The sequence below is a fragment of the Petromyzon marinus genome, chromosome 11 (genome assembly GCF_048934315.1).
Source record: "Petromyzon marinus isolate PM22_M1 ecotype Great Lakes invasive population chromosome 11, UKy_Petmar_22M1.pri1.0, whole genome shotgun sequence".
In the NCBI taxonomy this organism is placed as follows: Eukaryota; Metazoa; Chordata; class Hyperoartia; order Petromyzontiformes; family Petromyzontidae; genus Petromyzon; species Petromyzon marinus.
The window spans coordinates 17282806-17307304 of record NC_133677.1 but is presented as its reverse complement, the minus strand read 5'-3'; the positions used below and the strand labels follow the sequence as shown (position 1 = coordinate 17307304).

General features: G+C 45.6%; 1 long non-coding RNA gene across 1 annotated transcript; it reads left to right on the top strand.

The window, feature by feature from the left end:
- The first annotated feature begins 2029 nt into the window (after positions 1–2029).
- On the top strand, positions 2030–3902 carry LOC142924255 (uncharacterized). Its single transcript, XR_012941439.1, has 3 exons — positions 2030–2184; positions 2865–2940; positions 3670–3902. It is a non-coding gene; the product is annotated as an uncharacterized LOC142924255 (long non-coding RNA).
- Positions 3903–24499: the final 20597 nt, after the last annotated feature.

The window sequence follows — 24499 nt, the reverse complement described above, 5'->3', positions numbered from 1 at the left end:
TGGAGTCAGTCTCTTTTCAACATATGTCCCACCAAATTCTGTATTAATAATGTTCCAGTTTCTCTATATGTTTTTAAATTTAGATTGAAATTCATCTACATTTTAAAATCCACAAATCTGGCTGCCTCCTGATGATGCTGGTTGTAATTACTGGCGAAACGTCGTACTCAGATTGTTAATGTTGTGGCTTTGCTCTCTAACACACAACCGGTGTGCTGTACTAGTAACGAATTGGCATGTTCTGTTTAAGTGACAAACCTTACTAATTGGCTGTGTCGGGTGGTGGTGGGTTTACCGACATTTTTTTTATATTTACGCGATCTTACCCAAAAAACCTGTATTATGTAAAAATACATTTATTTTCCTCCTTTCTTTTTGGACAGTTTAAAATCTCTAACGTTTTTCAAATTGTTCTGATGTACAGTGCTACATTTCAAATTACTGTCATGTTTGCAACGGGTTGTTTAAAATATATTTAAATGGTGTAGATTCATGTTTAAACTCGCTTCGAATCTGCATTCATCATTTTCTTCTTAAGCAGTCCGTAACCACAATTGGTACATCGATGCATGACCCATTTGATTATGGTTTGTTGATCTTAATTTATCAATTAAAATGTTATTGAGTGTGCCAAATCCTAAAGAGTGGCGTTTGAGTCGACCTTATTTCATATTCACATCTGAAACGCCTGTGCACATGAATGTAATCCAGTTACACACTCTCCTACTTGTTCATCAACTCTCTTCGTGGTGTAGATTTGATGGCTTGTATAGCAACCATAATCAAACACAACAAGTCCGGGTGACTCATGATCCATGATTCACGATGCCAGTGGGCCAGGTTTCACTCTCAATTCTCTACCTGTGTGGCATGAATAAAACGCACCTGTAAATTTGACCTGAAATGATTGCACAACAATTGCCCCGCCTTCATGCGATGTTTATCCTCCACTGTTTATCTGGCTTTGACCTGAATTATATAAAAGTGCGGCTGTGCAACTGCTGTAGAGTCACATTGGTATAAACGCATTTTACAATATGAACAGCGCATTGAAAACGCGTACTATTTTAAGTATTGTTTAACAAGTGTGTTTACAAATCCACACTGAGAAACACGATGATTGACAGAGGGGAGTAGATTATGTTTTCGATAGTGTATTTAAATAGAGCTACTGTAGGTAAGTAGTTTTCAGTTTTAAAGGCATAGTTTAACAAGTCAACACTTGCCACCATCCTTCAAACCCATTGGTGAAAAAGACCACAGTTTATGTTTACATTATAATATGTTTACATTATATATAATATATAATATAATGTTTACATTATATATAATATAATGTTTATATATAATATATACTATAATGTTTACATTATAATACATTGTTTACATTATATATAATATAATGTTTATGCAAAAGCCGGAGACTTATGGGACCCCGGGGTCCCACCATAAGGTTCATATGAATGGTTACCTAATAACTTTTGAAACACGGTAATCGCTGTGAAGTGCAGTTTCCAATTCTTATTGTTGACTCAATCTCTCTGGCCTTTCTATGCAATATGAAGAAGGGTCATTGCCCGAAACGTCGCTTATCGGATTTTTTCCCTTTTTCAAGGCACCAGTGCTACTGATGCATGAATTTGTTTGGTATTTGAAATGATACGAAGGCTCAGCAAGTGATTCCTTGCAGACATAAACAGAAGCGATACGCGCCACCCCAGCCACCCATGTCGCGAATCAATCGATTATCGCGATTGAGGGCTCGTGAATAAATTCTAGATTCAACGCCTTGTTTTAAAACGTGAACACAGCCGGCTCTAGTGACTGGAGTGGGTGGGTGTTGGACAATGTGAAACAATGACACGCAACGTATACAAATCAAAAACATAAATTCTTACGCACGCGATCCGGTGTGCATATCGCGATCTTCAGGATGAATGATCACGTCCGAATCAATGCGTCGTCGTTGCTCCCCTAGCATGCGCTCTGCGTAACCCGCTCGTGTTGTTGTTGTTTGCGGCAGAGTTTAGGACCTTCGTGGCCAAGAGCCGCAGCTCCCGAGGCAAAGGAGTGATGGCACGCTTCAAGGTGCCGGACTTGCTGAAGCATCTCATGGAATGATACGGGGCTCCGGATATTCACGATCTGGGCATCCGTATCACCAGCATACCTCTGGGCATTTCCGTACGTGCCGTGCCTGCGTGTACGAGCGTGTGTGTGTGTACGTGTGTATGCATTGCGTCGCTTGTTGACTGCGAATTGTATTATTATTGGATGCCTCAAGTTATACTCTTTGGTTCTTTCGGTAAAGTCACGTAGGTATAAAATGAAATAAATCACGACGTTTCGGGCGCGACACAAGCGTCCGTCATCAGGTGGGAAAGCCTTGGTGTGCTGCTGAGGCAGACTGTTTTAAATGGTTTGAAATGTGTGTAGCCCATGGGTCATAAAGAAGTGGCCAGGGCTAGTGATGTTAACGTGAGAAATTAGCGTGTAACTGTAAGGTAGGAAAGCGGCCTCCTCCTCGATTTTACGTGACTTTACCGAAAGAACCAAAGAGTGTGGATTCCTGCAGTCGCGAAAGCTTCAAATCAAGATTGGCTCAAGTATGTATTGTTGTTGCCCTTGAGGGGGTTTACTTTCGGAATTAAATGCGTTCTGGAATTGCTGACACACAGCCACAACGTACGTGTCGCTGTGTTCACACCTGAGAGTGACACTGCATCAGCCTTTTACCAATATTCCCCCGCCCCTGCGTTTGCCTTACACGGCCACAATGCTGAGTTATCCTCAGTTGCTCAGGCACACAAGTTTCACACCTGTCTCCCTGTCAAGTGAATGTGGTGTATCCTTTTGTCATGCAGTCTGAGAAAGACTTCCAACACGACTTCAGTTTTGGGGGTGCAGTGCTGCGACAAGAGCACTGAAGTAACTGCTCGTGTAAGTACATCATGTTAATATATCGTATTGAAGGCTGAGGCCTATTTTACTGTACCGCTCCTTACAGAAATCTTCTTTCCCGAGTGGTTGTGCATTTGTCGCTTGTTTCAGAGGTTCGCGATTCGATCCCAGGAGTCGCCCTAGTTAATATTGCGGGTGTATTATCCAAAACTGCATTTCTATATGCTTCACAAATAATGTAAAAAAATAAATCCCATGTTATTAATGAATGAGGAGGACATGTGTGCTGGCGTCAGAATCAAAATTTGCAAATCTAAACAAGTACTCAGAAATGACTGGATTGGGTAAAACCACATGTATATATGTTGAACATCTTTCGCACTGTACATAGCCAACTGTGCTAATCGGAGGTGTGGAGGACAACAAACTGAACACAAAAAGCAGTTCTAAAGAAATTGTTTTCAATCTAGATTTAAAAGTGCATAGCTCCAATGGCTTCCTAATATCAGAAGGAAGAGCATTCCAGTTGGCCGCAGAAGCCCATCTGAAAGCGAGTGATGCGGTGACTGTCTTTGTTCGATGACTTGCCAAAAGCCACTGCTGCTAGGATGATCCACCAATCCCATCTCTCGATTGCAATCGTGCATTAGCTGCACACCTTGCATTCGCTGTTGAACCACTCGTCCATCACGTGTTCCATCATCGCAACTACAGCACTGCCCTGCACCTGTGGCCGCCACAGTTGCTAACATTGTGTTGTTTGTTTAGGTGATCGGCAAGGCCCAGAAAGGCGAGCGGGAGGCGATGGACCGTGGGCTGGCTCGCATCGAGTGTGACATTAAGCAGGAGGTGGAGGGCCGGCCACACAAGATCAAGAAATACCTGTTGGAGTCGTTCCCCTTGCCAGGGACGAGCGCCGATCTTCGCCGACAGTTCACGACACAGCCGGCGGCCGAGATGGTGCTGCAGGTCTTCCAGAACGCCGAGGACATCTTTGTGAATAAGCTGAAGAAGGTGGGGCCATGGCGTCTGGACTTAATGCAACAAAATTACCTTGCGAGAACATTCATGCATTTGCTTAGATTTGTCAAAGATTTTCCATAATACATTTGTCCTCGGAATTATTTAATAAGTGATAATCGCCATACGTTTCAAGTCTGTGGATACTTCCACCATTATCAAAAGACTTGCTCTACCACTGAATTAACACTCCTCTATAATATTTAGGGCCATCGCTTTCACAAAATTCAGTCACACGTTGAAACAAAAGTAAGGGGGGGCATTGAAATCGGTCGGACATCTATGCATGTATCACCCTCTATTTGTCCCAACAGAGTGATATGGCTGCACGTGGTTTGGGTCCTTTGTTGTTTCTACCGACAGTGTGTGCAGAACTTCCTGGGGCAGGTGAAAGGGGACACGCCGGCCCGGAATATGTTTCAGTTGGCCCTGTGCTGTAGCTCCCTCGAGACTCCTCGCGACCTCGTGGTCAAGGAGAAACCGGCCGCGTTTCTCGGCAACATCAGCACTCCCGACACCAGACCGCCGCCTACTCCGGGGAGTAAGGAGACAAATTTGCATATACAGTAGACTCGATTATCTGCGCTAATGACGTGGAGGATGGCTGCGGATAATTAAAAATCTCGGATGATCCAAAGATATCTATTTTTTGCGGATCTCTATGCCACAAACTAACGATCAACCGATCGATGCACGTGCTGGGTGATAACACTTTCCTGCTAATTTGACCAAGTCCAATATCGGCTCAACTTTCATGTGACGGACATTACTCTCACGTTCAGAGTGGGTTAGAATGTGCTTCCCTTTACTCTGTAGACCAGAGGTCACTAGAAGCGATGTCAGAGGTAGCTTTGTGAAGTTCTCTTCTGTGGGCCATTCTCCAATAGGACGGGTTCCGCTGCTCCGTGAGAGATCCGAGTGGATACTCCGTCTCATGACACGATATCGAAAGCACAATCTGAATAAAATGTAGTTTCTCGTATTGTACATAAGGGATCAGACCACGGAGGACTGTCAAAATGCTGAGTGTGATCTTGAAATTTATCCTGGACTGGTTCGGGGGATAGTTGAACAATTTGAATATTGGGGCGATATCGTCTTGCATATGGGTGTGAGAAGTCTGCCAGTGGTTTTTTGAGTCCATCATCTAGATTTTTGGGTTAGATCATGTATACATGCACTAAATAATACGCGTTAATATGCACTATTTACGTGACCTAATCCAAAATCTCTATTATGGATAATCATTGGTCGCGAAGGCCTTCGTGTTAAACTTGTTTTTTGAGTCATCTGGAGAGTGATGATGAAACTTATCGGGAGGCCGTAGATGAGACGTGGGGGTGGGGGGGCAGAGAGAGAGTTGCAGTTGTTGAGCCTATTGGAGCGAGTTACAGCATCGTTGTCCTCTCCTACAATGGCATTGCTTGTCTCCTTCGCAGAGGCAGTAGCCGAGCATCTGGTCCGTCTGCTGAGCCACGTAAGTAAGATGGCAAAGCCCCCGAGCCTATCTGCGCTGTTACGCGTGGAGAAGCAGCTTGCCGAGCATTTTGACTCGTGCGACCTCCCCAGCCTGGGCCTCGGCTCCTTGGACATCCTCCATCGCAACGCCCAGGTGCGTACGTGGCGTGCGTGAGCCCACCCGCCTCCAGCTGGTAAGAGGCAGTACAGCAAGTATGTGTACGACACTGCCCGTGCAAAGTTTGAGTGTACTTACCGCCTCCGAGTGGCGCTCAATGTTAAGTTTGTTTCCAAAATTGTGCGCGGTAATATTAGTTTATTATTACGAACTTAAAACTCATTTGTCGATAACTCGAATACGTTTAAGCGTTATGTAATCACTGCCAATGCAGAGCACAACAAAGTGTCACGTAAGATGCATGGGTTTTCTCTTGTCACTCTTAAAAAATATCTGTGAATTTGGCAAACATCCCAAAGGTAGATATTGAAAATCACCGTTAAAATTGAGTGTACAGCGGTGACATTCAGATAACATTTATGATAACACTATATATGCAAAGTGGCCAGGTGGCTCAAATATCAAAGCGGTGCGATGACAATAATTAGATTCTGGGCTTGAATCTGGATTTTGACCGCTTGGGTTGAAACCGAGGTCTCAAGTCTTATCAAGTCGATCGTCCGAGCCCAGTCACCAGCGACTGCACAAAATTACAGTCTCATTAAACTTGGGTTTTGCACTTCATTTTCCTAATTCCATCTCTGAGAATAACAATTTCAGCTTGACTCTCGTGCGCCGCACAATCTCATAACAGCTAATGTGAAAGTGTTGGCTCCTATTGTGTACAAGATAAAAGGCCACCCATCGCATTTTATGACACAGGGCCTGCACGGCTATGCGAGATTTACGCATGGATGATTTATTTGTCTCTTGACATTACGCCGATAGTGCATTTGGAAAACTAAAATTGAGAACGAATTTTGTGTTAATTTGCAAACTTAAATCTGTAATATTTAATCAGTTTTTGTGCACTGCATTGTGAGATGCAGCTCCATGCGTATCGTTTAGCTTTAAGCCGGTGTTTGCCTTGCGGTCGCCTCGGTGTCAACCAACTGATGTTGACGGATTTGTTGTGTCTGTGGTAGCTGTTGGAGGAGACTGGGGTTGTGATCTCTGCCCTGGGTGGATCTGGAGCCACAGCGGGAAGCTTCTGTCCAAAGCGCGACGAGCTGCATGGAGTTCATCCACCAGTGCGGCAGCCTCGACACCGCAGCGGTGAGACACGGGCCCCAGTAGGGGCCACAGGGGCGGCTCAGAGATGGGGATAAGGATTTGGAGATATAGGGCGCTCGCGTAAATAAACTCTTCAACTCAAAGCGCCTTACAGCAACGTCTCATCTCAACCATTCCATTGCTCTACGGCAGTCTACCCGAGGGGACCCCCCCCCAATGGCAGCTGTTCCTATTTGGCACGTGGTGCACGCACTACCGGCCTGTGAATGGACATGTCTGCCATTCGGGAGCGATGTTTGATTTTCCTACGTGGTTTTTTCCCCGGTAAAGTAATTTGCAAGTATTTGATCTGATTTGGCAAATTTGGAACATGATGCGGTTACACGTGGCCAATTCTATTTTTTTAATACGGCGTCACAGGATTATTATCATACATTGTGAAACAGATCTCTTTGTTTGTGGTGAATAAACTGGCAACATTAACCAGGGCGGATGCTGGGCTTGATCCGAGAACCACCACTCGGCCATGTTTCCATAAATTTGTGCAGTCACATTAACGCTGTTCACGTCGTACGCAATGGACACTTTATTATTAGCACCACCTCTGGACCTGTTTGGCTCCTGGTCCATTTTGAGAGGTCTTGTAAGGGCGACGTATTACAGTTTGATTTTATATCGGCACAGCAAATGGCCAATGGAAAACCACCCGTTCCGTGGGGGTGCTACGCGCTGGCACGGATCGGATGCGCCAGTGGAAAAGGGCTGCTAGCAACTCGGCCGCCTCCAAACGAAAGAGAGAGGGTTCCAGGTCTCTGTTGTTGGCTGTGTGCTCTGCAGCTGCCGGCCGTGGACTGCGCTGTGGGGCAGCACTACGGCGTGCATTCCTGCCGCAACCTTGGGCACGGCCCCGTGGCCAACCTGGTAAAACTGGCGCAGAAGGCCAAGCCCGGTGGCAGCAGCGGCGGTGCCTATCGGTGCGCCGTCTTGTACGAGGAGACGGCGCTGTGTGCTCGCGACTCGAGGTTTGGCAGCCCCCTCCAAAGTGCCCTCCTCCTCACCCCTCTGCTCACCTCGTGATCTGCCTGACCGCCACGGGTCGCTCCTCAAAATTGTTGAGTCGGCGACAGACACTTGGGGTTCTTTAATCTTTCACATCAAAGGGTCAGTGAGCCACACCAATATGCCATTGGTAATGTAACTTAAGGATTCAATGTTCAAGGCAAGTGATTGTCTAGACAAACTGATGATTGTGTGTGTAACACCCCTCTGGCAGTCCACTGCCTGATGAAGGCCTCGCCACGTTGCTTTGGTCATGGGGGTTGTTGCACCAAACTTTACCACGCTTGGTGAAGGGGGCGGGGATTAGGTTCAGGACTGGTTCAGATATCAGTCACCACTGACTTTAGCCATGGCTAGGAATCCAACTCGGATCGCCGCGTTAGTATCGCAGTGCACCAAACATTGCAGCAGTGCTTCAGAAATCATTCCGAAGTTGCTTGATATTGCACACAGTTTGAATAAACCATCATTACTTCAGGAAGTATATTTTTTATTAAAATGTTACTTTGTACATGCTGTGATCGTAATAAAGAGTTGTGCTAGTTAGTAGTAACAGCGCGATACATCGGTTAAATCGATTAATATTTATTATTCAGCTGACAATTCATGTATTGAATTGCACGTGTAAGAATCAACTTCTAAAAAATTGTATCGCTTTTTATTTTAATAGTTTCACATTGCCACTGCAGAGAGTCGACATGATCAGTGTAAGTTCAAAAGAACTGACACACCTTGTGAAAAACCCAACGCAGAAGATCCCTGGGCTTGATATTCCACGAAGATCATGGTCCCCCTAAACCGCATCTGCACAAACCATGGCAGCTGCGGATACCTGATGCACAAATGGAAAATTTTAAACTCTCCAGTGTTTGACTGTGGTCATCCAGAACAGATCGTACAACGTGAAACGACGCAATAGAAAATTAAAGTCAAGCCACAGTGTGATTGTGACCATGCAACCCAAACTATGCACGATATTGTGAACCACAGTCGTCTGTGCTCCTTCAACGGAGTAGGAATAGTAACCCTACACGAAGTTTCTCCTGAAGCCCTCTCGTCGTGACCAGCAGACCTCGGACATTGGCTTATGGCTCCTGAACATGTTGCCCTCATGCGCTGGAATAGAATAGCTCAGGGGTTGGCAATCTGCGTCTCCCGGTGCCGCATGCTGCTCTTTAAAGACTGTTTGGTGATGTTATTTATGAAGGACCACTGTCTCGTATTCACCACAGTGCATTGCGCCTCTTGAAATATTGAGTTGAGTAATCCCGGTAGTTGAGAAACTAAGGTAGTTGAGTACCCCGGGAACACGCTGTGGTTCGTGTCGCGTTAATAGCTCCGTACCGTGCCGTGTAACTCACTAAGCAGCCGATTGCTCGCGTGCAGTGGTAGTGCCGTGTTCATTGATAACACTGCACACTCCGTGCAGTGGTAGTGCCGTGTTCATTGATAGCACTGCACACTCCGTGCAGCGTTGTGTGAGGATGGCTCACTAATTGAAAGGGGAGTCGTAGCTATCGCACTGTGGGGTGGTCATCGCCCTCCTCCCGCTGGGCATGTGCCGTGTGTGTTGTGTGCGTCGTGAGTCGTGGCGATGTAAACCCGGGGTAGCTCCTCTCTCCGTCTCTTCGTTTGTTGCTGTCCCGGCGAAGCTCGAGTTGGTGAGCGCAACGCGTGGCAGATCCGGCTTCACCCGTTCCCACTCCTCCCAGTCAGCGACTCCCAAACCCCCACTCAATAATCGCAGATCACTACCCAGGTCCTTACGAACCAAATTATTTTTAACTAAACTATTTTTTGTATTCTTAACAAAGTATCCACAGTTCAATTTTAAAGTACAATTTTACCGCGCACTGTATGTTTTCCTGGTGTGGACTGTGGCTGTTTTTGCTATTGTTTTACTGCCTTTCCCAAGCTTGGAAATGTATTCATGAATGAAATTGGAACTTATATACTTCATTTATTTACTAATTGACAAACTATTTATATTTTACCAGGTAAGGCCCACTGAGCATATATAGCAGTTTTTCAGAAGCGACCTGGCCATCGCAAATGATAGCTCAACGAAGTGGCTTATCGTCACGTGGACATTTATAGCAGACAAATATACAGCATGCGTCAGGGTTGGGATGGAACCCACGACCTCCTGCGTACCAGGGGAGGTAGTTAACATCTCCCAGCCACCGTGGTGCCCTGTGGTCACGTGAGGCCTTCCACTTCTGAATGGCTTGCGATGCATATTTGAACATTACTGCAAGCGTCTTAGCCTCGTTCATTCGGTATTCGAGGGGAATATTGCCATTTAGTAACTTTGTTTCAAATATCGTGCATTGAACTTTCGATTTTAATTTGCAATGTAATTGAGGGACTGTGCGTTGTCTTGTCGTGGTCTGGTGCTGTTGTTGTGTTGCTGAATTGCCCAAACTTGCATTTGTTGACAAATCGGCAGGAATCTATGTACTTTGTATTTTTAGCAACATGCTTACATTTTCTCCGTCTTGCCTCTCATATCGTTTTTGAACATACCTCGCTGACCCGCCCCTACTGGACATATGTGAAAAGAGCTTCATAGCTCATTGGATTCCTCCAGGATAAAAAAAAGATTCTGATTAATCAGTGGCACTGCCAACAGCCTGCATCCACACACGACCAAGCACCCTTTGTAATGCCATACACATGGTTCCTTTCCCATAGACATGTAATTTTGCAAATGTGCAGAAAAGTCTGCCGTATGAGAATTACTCCAGACAAGTTTAGAGTATTAAACGTGACCTGTTGTGACTCATCTAATGTGTATCGCGTGGTCGTCAGCACAGAAAGATGCATCTGGTAACGTCCTAATGGACCAAACATCGTAAAAAGGAGGCTGGGTCTGCGTTGTTCAGAGTGACCACCATATACAGGGACTCTTCTACTTACGGACGAGTTAGGTTCCAGAAGTCTGTTCGTAAGTCCAACTTTACTCCTGTCGATTCCAAACATGTTGTACGGCGTGTACACTAAACACAGGGAATGGCTTTAAGAGTTGTATAATCTCCTGTAGACGTAGACGCCACTGGTTCTTCACGTTGTGTAGATGTAGATGCCACCACCACCATCTATTGCGTGGCGGTTTGAACTTATGAATCTCGGTACAAACAGGCAACTGGACATATGGAGAGGTTTCTTTGTATCTCTGAGACTTTCTAAGTTGAATGTTTTTTAAGTGAAGGAGTCCCCGTAAATATTTTTGAGGACCACTGGGATCTTCAGTTTAAACCGTGAGTCTTGGAGTCATTGGACCAGAAAGAAGTGAGACAAAAACGACAGTAACATTGAAAAATATGTACACAGGGCAGGGAGGGCCCAGCCACATGACAGGATTTATTCAGCGGTATCGTCACGGTAACAGAAACAGTGCTCCCGAATGAATTGCAGAATCCCCCGAATATTCCGCCTCAGGCGGGAGAATCTCCGTCCAGGCCCGCGTGACGCCTTTGGCCCAATCTTGTCGACGGCATCATCATCATCATCCTCCTCGTTGTTTTTGTTGCCTGGTTGGAGATCATGGCCCCGCCTGGCAAATGGACGCACGCGCCATCGTTAGCACGGTCGGCTACAGTTAGCACGGTCGGCTACGTACGCGTTCAAAATTATTTCAACGTACAGACATGCGCGTATTCATTATGCCACCGTCTGCCCCATCATGCATTCTCGGCTGTGCTTACACTGGTTGCTGCAGTGCACCTCATATGTGTCCGGCCGCTCAAATGCGAGGTAGGAGGATGCCACACATCTCTCACTATGGCCAGTAGCGGAATGCTACATTCCTATAACAGGAGCCAATGGTGGTGTATAATAGGATCACCGCTGTTGACTTCCCACAAAATGGGATTCATTATTTGACTATAGCTCGGGTTGATAAATAAGCTGTTAACCTTCTTGACCTAGATTTTGAACTCGCAAGCGTACAGTGATCGTGGAGTGCTCTAACCGCAGCACCTCCAAGTGGGATGCAGTGCAATTCATATATTTATAATTAAGATATATATATATGTTTTACTAGGAATGCATTTAGCTGCAGATTGGTGGAGATGAGGTTAGGGATAAGATATTACATCCTTTGGAGCCCTGGGATATTTACATCTTCAAGTGAGATTAACTAAAGAGGTGAATGCCATTACAGAATCCTCATTTCACAACTCCTCATGAAACAGATTCCCCGTTCTTAGTTTTTTCGGTAAAGTCACGTTGAAGAGAAACAACAAAATAATAAAATATATATAAAACAATAAAAATTCTCACGACGTTTCGACCATAACTCAAACGGTCGTCTTCAGGTGTATTGGTTCGCATACATTTATTTGTAAACGGCGCATTTATTTATTTATAAAAAAAATAAAAAACGGTTAGCGCCACGCGCAACGATTTGGCAGTTTACCCAGGACTAGTCCATCTATATTCTGAAAAGAGGAGGGGGGAGACGAAATTTTTTATAATGTATGCTGTCTGAAAGCCACTGTAAGCGTGAACAATCAATTAAGACCTGAAATGGTTTATCAAATCTTTCCAATGATTGCTAAGATAGAATCCATCTTCTCGGTTGAAATTGTCTCTGTGCTTGTATATGTGGATAGCCTCATGAACGAATCTCTCATGGAAGCCAGATGGCTTACAAAGAACCTCTGTCTTGGAAAAGTCAATGGCATGTGAGCCTACTGAATTAGAACAATGATCTGCCACGGCCGAGGTGTTGGTCCTACCGTGTTTAAGGTCTGCTTTGTGTTCACGAATGCGGTCCGAGACATGGCGTTTGGTTTCTCCAATGTAACTACTACCACAGAGGCAACTTAGTTTGTAGACACCAGGGTATTGTATGTCCAGAATCACATCTTTTACAGACGGAACCAGATCACGGATTTTATGTAATGTGTTGAAACGGACCTGGATCTTGTGTTTATTCAAGATTTTGGAGATCTTTTTTGTGATCCCAGCAATGTAGGGTAAAGTGATGGTTTTGAAAGGCTCCTCAAGAGGGTTTTTCTTCATGGTTTGAGTGATAGCTTTGCAGATTGTATAGTCGGAGTAACCATTAGCCCTAAGAGCTTGGTGTACGTGCTTGAGTTCACTGCGTATGTGTTCCTGGTCGGATATGCATTGGGCTCTATGATACAGAGTCTTGATGAGAGAATTCTTCTGTGATGGATGGTGGTGGGAATCCGGTTTCAGATAAGCATCCGTATGGGTAGCTTTCCTGTAGACAGAGTGGCTCATTGAACCATCAGGTCTCTTTTTAATTAGGACATCCAAAAAAGGTATCTTGCCATCTATTTCAACTTCCATGGTAAATCTGATGGCTGGGTGTATGGAATTGATGTGGTCGAAGAATTGGTCTAGAGCAGGCCGGCCATGTGGCCAGATGACAAAAGTGTCATCCACGTACCTCTTCCATAAGGTTGGGCGCAGAGTGGCAGTCTGGATGGCGTCAGTCTCAAATTTCTCCATGAAAATGTTAGCTATAACTGGAGAAAGGGGGGAGCCCATTGGGGTGCCCTCAGTTTGTTTGTAGAAAGTTCCATTCCAAGTGAAGTATGTATTGGTTAAACAGTGTCTCACCAGGGGGGGTACCTCAGTGTTTAGTCCTTGATGAACTAAGTCTTCAATTATTGCAATGGTGTCAGGTACAGGAACCTTGGTGAATAAGGAAACTACATCAAAACTGACAAGCAGGTCGTCTGGGGACAGGGAAATACCCTTGATTGTCGATACCAGGTGAGTAGAATTTTGTACCGCAGAGGTGGTCTTTCCAGTGAAAGGACGCAGGATTTCAGACAAAAAACGAGCTAGTTTGTAGGTGGGGGAGCCGATAGTAGAGACTATGGGACGAAGGGGTGTATCTACTTTATGTATTTTTGGTAAGCCGTATAATCTTGGTGGCCTGGCAGCAGAAGGTTTCAACGAAAACTGTTTAGATTGATCAATTAATGCGGTTGAATCAGAAATTATTTTGTTGGTTTGTGTGACGAGGCTGTTGGTGGGATCTCTTTTATTTTTGTATAACTACCATCGTAGAGTAATTCTTTAATTTTGTTGTTGTATTCTATTTTATCCATGATGCCAGTAGCATTGCCTTTGTCAGCTGAGAGGACTACAATATCATTCCTCTTTTTTAATTTATATAATTCAAAACGCTCATCTTTGCTGAGGTTGCTAGCTGGCATCTTAGCGTTTTTGAGGGTTGCAGCGATTTCAGATCTTGCTACGTCTGCAGCGATGTGACCCAGGCCCCTGAGAGCAACGTCTACTTGGGCAATTATATCATTAACTGGTATGTGTTTAGGTGTGACTGCAAAGTTTAGACCTTTAGCTAAAACGGATTTCAGACCATCGGAAATAGAACTGTTACTGCGATTAATTACGACTTTATTAACGTCTAACTTTTTGGTGTGTGGGTCCGGTCTTTTGTTGAAGAGGAGGTTAAATTTGGAAAAAGAGGAATGATATTGTAGTCCTCTCAGCTGACAAAGGCAATGCTACTGTCATCATGGATAAAATAGAATACAACAACAAAATTAAAGAATTACTCGACGATGGTAGTTATACAAAAATAAAAGAGATCCCACCAACAGCCTCGTCACACAAACCAACAAAATAATTTCTGATTCAACCGCATTAATTAATCAATCTAAACAGTTTTCGTTGAAACCTTCTGCTGCCAGGCCACCAAGATTATACGGCTTACCAAAAATACATAAAGTAGATACACCCCTTCGTCCCATAGTCTCTACTATCGGCTCCCCCACCTACAAACTAGCTCGTTTTTTGTCTGAAATCCTGCGTCCTTTCACTGGAAAGACCACCTCTGCGGTACAAAATTCTACTCACCTGGTATCGACAATCAAGGGTATTTCCCTGTCCCCAGACGACCTGCTTGTCAGTTTTGATGTAGTTTTTTTATTCACCAAGGTTCCTGTACCTGACACATTGCAATAATTGAAGACTTAGTTCATCAAGGACTAAACACTGAGGTACCCCCCCTGGTGAGACACTGTTTAACCAATACATACTTCACTTGGAATGGAACTTTCTACAAACAAACTGAGGGCACCCCAATGGGCTCCCCCCTTTCTCCAGTTATAGCTAACATTTTCATGGAGAAATTTGAGACTGACGCCATCCAGACTGCCACTCTGCGCCCAACCTTATGGAAGAGGTACGTGGATGACACTTTTGTCATCTGGCCACATGGCCGGCCTGCTCTAGACCAATTCTTCGACCACATCAATTCCATACACCCAGCCATCAGATTTACCATGGAAGTCGAAATAGATGGCAAGATACCTTTTTTGGATGTCCTAATTAAAAAGAGACCTGATGGTTCAATGAGCCACTCTGTCTACAGGAAAGCTACCCATACGGATGCTTATCTGAAACCGGATTCCCACCACCATCCATCACAGAAGAATTCTCTCATCAAGACTCTGTATCATAGAGCCCAATGCATATCCGACCAGGAACACATAAGCAGTGAACTCAAGCACGTACACCAAGCTCTTAGGGCTAATGGTTACTCCGACTATACAATCCGCAAAGCTATCACTCAAACCATGAAGAAAAACCCTCTTGAGGAGCCTTTCAAAACCATCACTTTACCCTACATTGCTGGGATCACAAAAAAGATCTCCAAAATCTTGAATAAACACAAGATCCAGGTCCGTTTCAACACATTACATAAAATACGTGATCTGGTTCCGTCTGTAAAAGATGTGATTCCGGACATACAATACCCTGGTGTCTACAAACTAAGTTGCCTCTGTGGTAGTAGTTACATTGGAGAAACCAAACGCCATGTCTCGGACCGCATTCGTGAACACAAAGCAGACCTTAAACACGGTAGGACCAACACCTCGGCCGTGGCAGATCATTGTTCTAATTCAGTAGGCTCACATGCCATTGACTTTTCCAAGACAGAGGTTCTTTGTAAGCCATCTGGCTTCCATGAGAGATTCGTTCATGAGGCTATCCACATATACAAGCACAGAGACAATTTCAACCGAGAAGATGGATTCTATCTTAGCAATCATTGGAAAGATTTGATAAACCATTTCAGGTCTTAATTGATTGTTCACGCTTACAGTGGCTTTCAGACAGCATACATTATAAAAAATTTCGTCTCCCCCCTCCTCTTTTCAGAATATAGATGGACTAGTCCTGGGTAAACTGCCAAATCGTTGCGCGTGGCGCTAACCGTTTTTTTATTTTTTTATAAATAAATAAATGCGCCGTTTACAAATAAATTTATGCGAACCAACACACCTGAAGACGACCGTTTGAGTTATGGTCGAAACGTCGTGAGAATTTTTATTGTTTTATATATATTTTATTATTTTGTTGTTTCTCTTCAACGTGACTTTACCGAAAAAACTAAGAATATGAATTACTGCAGTCACGAAAGCTTTAAATAAAAATTTAAGATTCCCCGTTCTTACAATACAGAACTTGTCTCATCTGATACAGAACCCAAATCTCATGTGTCCTCAATATTTTTACTTCCTCTCAATCGTGAATACCACATTGTGGGAATCAACAGTGGTTGTAATTTAAATAGACTTGCCCTTGCTATAGGAATGTGTAATTTACTCAAGTAACTAATTTATGATGATCGATGGTGTTTGCTATATGCTAATTTATAGCAGGAGACACATTGTCTGAATGACCTCCCCAATACACATTTTTCTCAAGGTGCACTTCTGCGTGGAGACTCACTCTTGTCTCGTGGCCGACTCCATCTCCTCCTCCTCCGCGATGACGTCATTGGTGCCACCACTTTGATTGGGGAATTTTTCAGACAGGCGTGTTACCGCACAGTCACCCGCCGACTCCACTCCCCGCTCCGACTCCATTCCCCAATCCGAGTTCGAAGCCCACTCGCTCCCAGAAACTGAGCCTGCAGTATTCTGATTTGACCAAGTGGACTCCGAAGTCTGCCTCCTTGCAGTAGGGACTTGGCAATCTCCCTGGCTGAGACTGGAGACTGCCGAGAGGCTGCAGGCCGCCACCGGCTCCGTGTCCATGGCTGGGCAAGGCGGGAAGTTCGCTTGCGGTGGCACGGCCCTGCCGCCCCACAATAATGGGCGGTTGAGGGCCTCCGTGGGTGTGAGGCGACGTTGGGGATCCCACCTGCCAAGGAGGCAAACGGAGGGAGTCAGGTGCCTGTTGCATTCTAAAATCGCTTCATTGAATCGTGGTCTGGGGTGAAATGAGCAATTCTATCCTCAACACTTTTGTCAGAAACGATATTTATTTTAAAAAACGACGAGATGAAGAAACGATGCCCCGGTGTGACACGAAACTTTGCAGTCCTAGCCCAAACGACACGTGAGGTCTAAGATCGTTTCCAGTAATGTTGATGGTAGACGCAAAGTGATTTATATTTAATTATTTGTACGAGGTGAAATGTAGACAATAGTAACAAGTCTCTTACTAAAGGCACCCGCTGAGAAAATTGATGAACTTTTGATTGCGGGTTCCCAGAACCGCCTCCAAAGACACGGAGCACGGGACGATCCGTTTCCCGTTGACGACGGGGCGATTCTTTTTGTCTGTTTATCGGAGAGAGAAAAAGAGAGAAACACTGAATTAGTTGTGGCGATCAGTACAATGCGGCGGCAGTCCTTAACCCTCCAATTGCGATGTTTGCAAATATGATTCCATGTTGGCGGTCGACTACAGCCTGTCATCCCTCCAGGGTCGATAAAATTTGTAACCGTTTGTGAGACGTTTGCAGTAGTCGTGTGGAAAGGATGGCTCCTAAGCGTTAAAGTGAAATTCCCACTCTCAACTCTGGGCCACCGGAGGAGACGAGAACCTCCTGATACTTGTTTGAGCAAGGAGACACTTTGATGTTTATTTTAGTATTATATTATTATTTGCATCATTTGGAGAGGATGGTAGTTTGTTGTACAAGCGTGCTTTTAAGCATAATATATTTCTCAATCAAGGACCCACAGTTTGTGTGGAGGGTTGTTCTCTGTGGTTGTTTTGTACTATGGTAGAACTGTTCTATGCTGATTTAGGATACCGTTGCATCTGGCACACAATTTTTTAAAATTGTGCTAAGTCATGCTGAAATATAAAAAAAAACCGCCACTCATCTTCATGAAAAATGTGATGGCCAGATTCCATGTAATTAATGCATACGTCCTCTGTTGGATTGCAAATCCCGATTGGTTTTCCAAATATACTGTGCTTCCTAAACATAACCGTTCCTTTTAAAGTATTTTTTTCATAAGACTCCTTACTGTCGCACTAATTCAACACGTACTGAAAAGTACGTTGCCAAGACCGTTGTGACTTTTAAACCCAAATAAAGCATAGTTCATTTTTAAATTACGCGAAGCAGTTTCCATGCCTTTCTATTCAAGCACAGAGCACGAGACACGCGGCTGCACGGCCATGACTCTCCGGGCAGTGACAGCAGCAGCAGCATCAACAGCTACGAACTGCAACACCACCACCTCACCACCCCCCCTGTCCACTCACCAAAGGAGATAATGTTGTGGGTCGAGGCGTCAATCATGGCTTTGGGTGGGAGCCCCAACATCTGAAACCAAGATCACAAGAGGGATGAGTTGGATGAGGTCCGTCGCTCGAGTGAACAGAGCGTACATACGCTGCACTTTGTCTCATTGAAACGTCGATGAACAATGAACTTTGCCTGCTCTTGTACATACTGTTTGCAGATATTTATCTCTATCATCAGGCGAAGCATACATATTTGGTCTTTAATTGATGACGTGGTTACTACGTGCGGCTTCGTTGCTCTCCAACACAGGCCCTGAAAGCCTCAGGGATTAACAACAAACCACAATAGTCATAACAATAGTAATCATTCCGAAGGACATCAGCCTGACGCTCTGATTCTCTGGTATTACTGATGAACCCGAAATCTCTCTTTACTTCTTTACTCATGCAAATGGTGCGTGATCATGCAGTGAACACGTCCACTCCTCTCCCGTGTACCGGCAGCTGAGCGACATTTTTTGACCAGTGAAAGGCCCAGAGGATGACGACAGCCCTGCACGTAACCAGCTTTGTCGCATGAGCCATCGCACAGCGGGTCTGTACGCTGGTGGATCGTCGTGCGCCATCAGTCATAACCAACCCCCTGCTGCTGCTGCTGTTGTTGTTTATCGTGGACTCCATCGTTGGTTCAAATTCGAATTAAACCCTCCCTCCTCCTTTATATGGCGCAGTTGGAACGGTCCCATGGGAAATATGACGCCCGGTTTGGTGGTGCCGTATCGGGCTCGAGGTTTGTTACAATAAAAAATACAGAATTCATCAGTATGTATATATTATAATAATTAATATTTGTAAGGCGCATTTAATCCGATGATCCCATTGCGCCCCGTGTATGGAAAGCAGGGAAATGAGACGACCAAAACGAGGAAATGAGACGACCAAAACTATGGGGAATAGGCCATTTTACCGAGGTGAGTTTTCATGGCGAGATTTAAATAGCTTTAAAAATTCTGTCTTGTTATCAGAGGCCAACGCGTTCCATAGTCTTGGAGCTGCACTGGCAAAAAGCCCGATCGCCCTCAGGAATTGAGACTTGACCTCAGAAAACTGAGTAGAAGATCTCAAGGACCTCATTGGTGTACATGAGTGGATCAGCTCTTGTAAGTATTGTGGGGCTAACCCACTGACAGCCTTGTAGCTCAACAGCAGGACCTTATAACCAACTGGATATATGCAATGGTGTTTTCCTACGCGTCAGATACCTGGATGAGATAGCCGATGTGGTCTTCCGAGCTTGTCTTGAAGAGCGGGTTCCGGAGGAGCATCTCGGCCACCACACATCCGAGTGACCACATGTCCGCGCTGCATGTGACCGGGAGCCCAAAGTACATTTCGGGGGCCATGTACCACATCGAGCCAAGACACCAAGCTCCTAGCAGCACACGGACAGACAGGTGACCAAACAAGGTGGCACTTGCACATTATTCACCTGTACTTGTGAAGTGCAGAATAGATGAGGGTATGCACACGCAGTCACGTATGGCACTCAAAATACGCACAAATACAAAGATCGCCCACGTAAATGCGTGTATCAGCTGGGTAGCACTTAGAAATGTAAAATATTTTCATTACACTGGTGCCAGCTATCATAGAGTGCAGCTGTCGTGTCGCGAGAGTTCTCTGCGGTGAGTAACAACTTCTTTAAAAGCAACGGCGCTGCGACGCCTCTCTGAATAAAATTAACGCCGAGCCACTTTGCGCGTTTCAAGATTCAGTGATGAACCGGGGACACCTACCACCACCCTGTAACGTGCAGACGTCTCGGAACGGGAAAAGGTTAAGTGAGGAATGAGGACAAAGGTACTTAGGGCTGCCATGCGATCTGTACATTTGCAAACGTAAATCACATGTAAATCACACGTAAATCAGCCATCCGCGACAAAAATTCCAATGGGATTGGCTACTGGCTCCAGACTTTCAATACCAGCAATCGATTATGAAAATTGTTACCGGTTTACTGGTACTTGTTTGACAACTACCCTCCTCAAAACTGGGAGGTTGAGAGTTGAAATCCTGGCCAAATGATTGACGAAATGTAACGTTTGAAGGGTATCAGTGTCACTACCACACTTTTTTTAAGCGGTGCTAACCACCACACCACCACAGCACGAAGACAAAGACCCCCCCATATAGCTTAAACAGGCTCGTAGCGCAGCGTGTTAACCGTTAACACCACCGCTCCCCACAAACACTGTGACACGCACACACACATGCTGCTACACACGTACACACACACAGGGCAGCTAGATCACTCACTTGGGCAAGTCTCGCTGATGCTCAGGCCAAAATCCGTGAGCCTGATATTGCCACTGATGTGGTCTTTGACCAAGATGTTTGCCTGCAAAAATGACAGAGTAGTTGTCAGTGAAACTCGTGATGTGTCGGTGAGATTGCGTCTTGTTGAATTGGTTCATGGCGGTTTACTCAAGGATTTCATGTACTCATTTTTGTTGAACACTTACTGCCCTTTGTAAATGTAATCATGCTTAAAGATCTCCCTACCCCATGCCGTGTTAATCAAGGGGGTTGTATGGCCATACCTCACCATGCTGCTCAGGGGGCTGTTGAAGGCAATGGGATCCAGAACCGGTTCAGATATCATCCAAACCCTGGTTTAAGCCGTGGCCAGAAATCGAATTCGGGTCATTAACCTCTGAGTGCAGTTTGCGAACTTCCGCACCACTGCTAAGCCCATCATTTAGCTTTGGCATTCGGAATTGTTGCTTAGGGCAGTGGTCGTTGTTGTTTAACGCAAATTAGAAAATATTAAATGTTCCACAGAGCGTTGGTTGTTGAGAGCAAACAGAGATCCACGTGAAAAGTTGTATTTCTATGCAAGTTTTGGCTATCTGTGTTTATGAAATAGCAAGTCATGGCATGAGTGTTGTTGCGGTGTAGAATAAGATATCTCGAAATCCTGTTACTAAGGTTTCCAAGAGTGTTCTCATTTTCTACAACTGCACGAACTGAGGCACTAACTCCATACTGACGGACAAAAGACGCAGCGGGCTGCTTAGTTTACTAACCGGCTTCAGATCCGCGTGAATGATGTGCATCGCCTTCAGCTTTGCCAGGGCCCGCAGCATGGAGCCCACGTACGGCTTCAATTCCGTCATGTATAAGCCATAGGTCTCGTCCAGCTTCTGGAGGAGGTCTCCGCTGCGTGACGGCACAAAACGTGAACGGTTACAGTTTCTTCTGGCTTGTGACCCATTCCCTGATTGGCCCCTTGAACGGGAGCACACGTGCTTGACTGAGGCAAAGCCGCACGGAGTAACCATACAGGGTTGCCGCTCAACTCAAAAGATAGTCAATGAGGCAGGAAGGCATTATAAAGAGTTATGTCTGACCATGGAGCCGCGTACAAATACAATAATTCTAGGGCATTCTGAAAGCCTACGGACATTTATTCTACATCCAAATGATTCATGTGTGTGAACACACGGACGCATCGGTGTTTGGGGGAGCGGTGGTGCGGCGTTTAGCGCGTTGCTCTACAATTCCCGCTCACGGCCAAGACCGGTGACGATTATCTGAACCAATCCTGAGCCTCCCCTAGATCGACTCAGCCTCAAATGAGTACCTGGTGCGGTGTGTAAACATCGCCACTGGGGAGACAAAGGCTGCCGGGCGTGGTGCTGCCCACCCACCCCCTCGTGTGCCTTGCCCGTCTTCATAGGTGCTACTTGCTAACAGCACTTGCCCCAACAATCTTCTCAGGCTATACTGGTTAATCTTTGTCTTTGGATCGGTGTTCATCGGACGCCATGACACTCACCTGATGAGCTCCAGGACGACGCAGTTGTGTCCCCGGAAGGTGAAGTTGTCCAGGAGGGTGACGATGTTGTTGTTGTCAGGGTCCCCCTTGCTCTACAGGATCTTCATGATCTCCAACTCCAGCTGCTGTCTCTTGTTGTTGATGCTGTGGGGTGGGGGGGAGAACGCACGGAATGAGAGTTGTCACCTCGCTCTGAGCATCGCAACACGCAGGGGCGGAGGCAATGCTCATTCACCCTCCATGAGTGGTCCTAAGCCAAGAGTGTGAATCCCACTGGCTGAGGGAACCATTAAACACACCGTGAACACGCTGTTTGTGTTTAGTTTGTTGCCCTTCCTCTGCACCTCCGATTAGCATGGTCGGTTACATACGGTGCGAAAGAAGTTGAACATTACATACTTACAATGAATGTCAGAATCGGCATGTGTATTTATACTGGAGGAATTTGATGAGCTGCAAATAACTTTTTCACAGATATAATTATATAATTTCATATTTTTTTCTCTTTAAACCAAAGTCACAAATATGCACACATTTTAGATTTTGGACTAAAATTGGGGGTGGGTGGGGGGGGGCAGCTGCATACATTTGTATTCATTTGTGATCTCTGTGTGTGGCTAAATGTGATCTATGACACGAGTTACAAGGCGATATAAGTTATTTGGGCTAAGGACAGGCATAGGGAGATTAATTTAGTGTCTGACGAATGCACAGCAATGAGGAAGCTGGCTTAAAATAATGTTAAAGTGGACACCACTACAGATTATCGTTCTGTATGTTTACTGTATAGATGTGTGCTGTCTGCTCGTATTAAAAAAACGAAGTAGTTGACTATCGTTTAAAATATTACATCAATAAAATATTTATTTTGGGTGAATATTGTTGCTGAGGAGCAGTTATGTTAACGTGTTAAGATGGTGATTTTATCTCAAAGTGATTCCCATCCGATATTTTGAGGGGGTAATTGACGAAAGTAACAGGCCTCATATCATCGTGGGAGAGGAATATTGGCGGGCGTATTGCGTCTCTGTACAAGGATTGTTGTTGTTGTTGTCACGGTAAACTCTCAGTGACAGTGGTGTGCTACGTGGAGCAAAATCCCAACGTGAGGCTGAAGAGGAGGTGGACGAGGTGGTGACACCGCCGAGAGGAGGAGGAGGAGGAGAGCCATCAGGGGTGGCCAGGCCTTGCCGAGAGGATCTCAAGGAGCGCTCCCCCCCCCCCCCCCATTGACACCACAAGGGAGGAGGAGGGAGCAGACATCGCGGAGTTGCCGCTCATCTCCCGTAGCAGCAGCAGCAGCAGCCAGAGAGCCCCACCACGACTGCCGTGCCACGCGACTGTCACTGCGACTCCGGGAGTCGGGGCTCTCACCACCACCACCGCCGCCCTTCTGCGTCGACTCACAGCGGAGCTCCACAGCAGCAGCAGCAGCAGCGTGACCCCTGCCGACCCGCGCGGTCTTCTACGCCGTCTTCTTGCGCGGCGGGGACATTGAGTTTGCGGCTCCTTACGGCGTACGGACGTTTCAATAGGGGTTAAAAAACACAATGTCTCTGTGTGGTGTTTCTTCCTTGTCATGGGGACTTTGTAGGATGAACGGTGGAGATTGTTAAGGGGTGACCGATAATGTCTGAATTGGTCTGTAATAAGGTAGGGCACTGATAAGGTAATGACGACACGTGTGCACTAGCGATGAGAACATTGACGCACTTTTGTCGAAGCGTTACTGAGGTTCAAGTCTCTGTTCCCGACAGTTTTGTTTGGTGGAGGGGATATTTGGGGCCTCCTGACAAAGACTTTTCTAGCTAAGCTCTACTAACATCGTAGAGTAACAACAACAACAGCAGCAGCACTGTCCTCATAATAGAAACACTCCTCCTCCTCGTTCACACGTGCGTGCATTCACTTACTGCCACCTAGACACCGCTGGAACTTGTGCAGAGACATTTCGTGAGGTTCAAATGTCAAAGTTTGTGCTCAGAGAGCCAGCCGGAGCCGTCGAGAGTTTGCGGATTGGCGATGCCTTTGTCGAGGCAAGACGCAGCCACACTCGGGCACAATTAGAACCTTTAGATAACTGCAATTGTCTGAGGACTTTGAGTGCACGAGTTATGTGAAACAGTTCTCGGTGGCAATTGTTATTTTGTTAGTTTTAGATGTTTGTTTGGCCTCCTCCATACAATTGTCCTACTGGTGGTGTATTTAATGGGCTGTGAGCTGCTGTTGGTCATTGCTGGTCGATGATGATGATGTGTGGATGTTCAGAGTTGGGACGTGGCGGTGGTGGGGAGGTGAGGACAGAGAACTTTGGGCATAACCCCCCTGACTCTACTCCACATTATCATCATCACATTCAACCTCCTCATTATCTCGCTGCTGCTGCTGCTCATCATCATCATCATCATAGACTTCACAAGGCAGCAACAGCAGCAACAGTAGTAGGATGTGTGGGGTGGTGGGTCCCTTGTGTTTCGGCTCTTAGCAAT